This window comes from Osmia lignaria, chromosome 7 (assembly GCF_051020975.1).
Source record: "Osmia lignaria lignaria isolate PbOS001 chromosome 7, iyOsmLign1, whole genome shotgun sequence".
Lineage (NCBI taxonomy): Eukaryota > Metazoa > Arthropoda > Insecta > Hymenoptera > Megachilidae > Osmia > Osmia lignaria.
In genome coordinates, this window is record NC_135038.1 from 3,433,978 (window position 1) to 3,437,140 (window position 3,163).

General features: G+C 35.5%; 1 non-coding gene across 1 annotated transcript; it reads right to left on the reverse strand.

Annotated features, from left to right (window-relative positions):
- Positions 1-710: 710 nt before the first annotated feature.
- Positions 711-831, reverse strand: LOC117610632 (5S ribosomal RNA). Its single transcript, XR_004582982.1, has one exon. It is a non-coding gene; the product is annotated as a 5S ribosomal RNA (ribosomal RNA).
- Between the last annotated feature and the right edge of the window lie 2,332 nt (positions 832-3,163).

The window sequence follows — 3,163 nt, forward strand, 5'->3', positions numbered from 1 at the left end:
AACTATGTTCGCGAGAAAGATTTGTGACACCTCAATAGTTAAAACCCAAAAATGTTGTCAGCGGTCGGTTTAAAAGAAATAAAGTACGATATGTAGCATTGAGGATATTTGTAATTACACATTTATTGAGAGACTATACCTTCCCACTCTATTCTGACCAGTACTATTATAATCTTATCGTACGCTGTATTAATAATGCAGAGAGTGATATTACCGTAGTAAAACATTTTCTGTAAAATTTTGGATCTTAGCTTTCGGGTGGCCAAGAATCTTTTTTACAAACATCGTTTCTATCTAAAATACCGTCAACGAAATGATCTAGACTTGTTGCCACAGTACCGGCGCGGCGATATAATTATCTCGTTGGTGCTGATTGGAAAACAATTATAGAGAGTGTCCCAGAACTAGATCGAATGCCCTGGAGGGATGATTGCTGAGGATTCTGAACTTTTTCCTTTGCCAAAATGTTGATTAAGATCTCGTTTTTAAATTATTAACGAAAAACAGTGTCCAATTAAAGGATTCGTATAGCGCGGGCTGAAGGTGTAGGCTATTGATTACGTTCGAACGGTGGTTATAAACAAGCGCGCCGATACCACGGCATAATCTGCGGCTTCGTTCTCGACATATGTATAAGCAATTGGGAATTGGAATATCAATTTTCGAAGGGTGTGTTTCGCTTTCGAATAACTCAACTTAAGAAAAAAAAAGGCTAACAGCACGTGGAGTTCCCAAGCGGTCACCCATCCAAGTACTATCCACGCCGAACTTAGCTTGACTTCGGTGATCGGACGAGAACCGGTAGTAGTCCTAAGTCGTATGGCCGTTAGCTGAAAGTAGATGCTTTATTAGAGAAGAAAATGGTTCAACTTTACTTTACCGGACCCAAAATTTTCGACATCTTTTTTTTTAATCTATAGTTTTTGACGCGTAGAATCTGAAAATGCAAGTCTTAATTTTAGGAATCCAATGGTTAAAAAGTTATAAGCGTGTAAAGTTTGACATTTTTAGCGGATTTACTACGTTACTGTGACACCATATTGCCTTATATGTATAACCTGATTAGTTCTCGCATGGGCAGTATAGTCTCTCTATAAAATAAATATAAACCTAACTAACTCAGACAGTATCTTTACGGTTTGACTAAACCCGCTAAAATGGTCGGTACCCACATGCGTCTGCCTGCAGCTAGCAACACCGTTCATTGGACAAGAAGCCAATATGGCGACACAGTAACGTAGCAAATGCACTAAAAGTGTCAAACTTTACACGCTAATAACTTTTTAACCATTGGATTCCTAAAGTTAAGACTTGCATTTTTGGATTCTACACATCAAAAACTATGGATTAAAAAAAAAATGTTGAAAATTTTGGGTCCGGTAAAATAAAGTTCAGCCTCATTGAATAATCTACCACGGTTACATGAAAATGTGGTTGATATAGCTATATTTCCGAAAATCTGTCAAATGCGATTCGATTGAAATTTTGGCTGATAGTTTCATTTTACATAAAAAGAATATTTGCGAGACTAGATTCAAAATTTGCGGAAAATGTTTTATCATTTTATGATACTGAAAACTTTCGTGCTCTGATTTCATTAAAGCTTTAAAAATAAGTTCCTTACAAATAATAACAACATTTGCGAGAAGGATTTTTGGCGATTCGACGGTTAAGACCCAAAATTCTGCGAAAAACATTTTATTGTCTGGACATCACTCTCTGTATTACCAATATAGCGTAGAATAAGATTGCAATACATACACGTTAAAATAGAGTGGGAAGACTAAACATCCCCGAGAACATAATACATATATACTTAAACGTATCCCTAATGTTTTATATCGTATTTTATCAGTTAAATTAGGATTAAAAGATTTCGAACCGGCAGCCGGTAATATTTTTACATCATCACTTTCGAGTTGCTAAAGTTTTTATGTAAAATGAAGCTATTTACGAAACTTCAGTCAAATCCGGCTTGACAGGTTTGTTCCGAATCGCCGAGAATGCTTCTCACAAACATTATTTCTATACAAAATGCAACTATTTACGAAATTTAGCCGAATCGGAGCAAGATGTTTTCAATAGTTTAGTCCCTATCGCTTGCCAGTAAAATAGGTCAGCATGATTATCTTATCATCAGATAGTAACTACACATTGAAAAGTATAAAACCTTTGCTTTCAATTTCCGCTATTATTTCAGCTGTGTTACACGTCAATATTTTAATAATGAGAAAAATTTATACAACTGGGTCTTATCAACAATTGATAATGTCGAAAAGCCTATTAATAAACGTACAATAGGTAAGATATTAAGAATCATGATAGAATCAGATATTATCTTTCAAAGATAAGACCATAGTTTCTCTACTCAAAACTAGGTAACAGTATATTATTCAAAGAACTGTTTATTATTTTTTAATATAAGAAAGGCTGTACTTCCGAAAACCTCCATGCTCCAAATTGTGGGAATAGGTTTCTTTTTAATAAAAATGGTAATTCCAAGACGGATGTTTGGCGACTCGAGAAAAAATTCTTTATCATTTGGGTGTCCTTCCCTACTTTACCGATGCAATTATAACGGCAGGAATACTTGAGCAGGATCTGTAGTCACTGACTTGAAGGAGATTTGAAAGCGGTTCTGATGCTGTGAAATCTGCTATTTTCAATTGTTTTTTTAAAGATATCGATGTATCAAGAATATAATGTATCATCAATTACTTGACGATATTAATTATGTACATATATTCTGCACATCAATAAAACTTTTATAGAAACTTAATCCAAGCTTTAACTTCAATGAATTAAATTAGGCTAGATCAGACGAATATTCCGGCCGCCGAAAGACGGCCGACCACGTATGCCAGATCTGCCAAATTATGTCTATTGGTTTTTTGTGGCTTTCTACTGCCATATTTGCGTGGATTTCGTCGAATTTTACTAACATATCAGCAAGACAATGCACGGATTCATACGAGCACAATGACCTGGTTTCAAGAGAAAAAAATTAACATTTTGGACTGGCCAGCGTGCTCACCGGATTGTAATCCTATGGAAAATCTGTGGGCCATTCTTGTGCGAAAAATTTACGCCAATAATAGGCAATATCAAACGGTTCAGGAGCTCAAAGAAGCGATTACTGAAGCCTGGAAGGATATTGATGTTC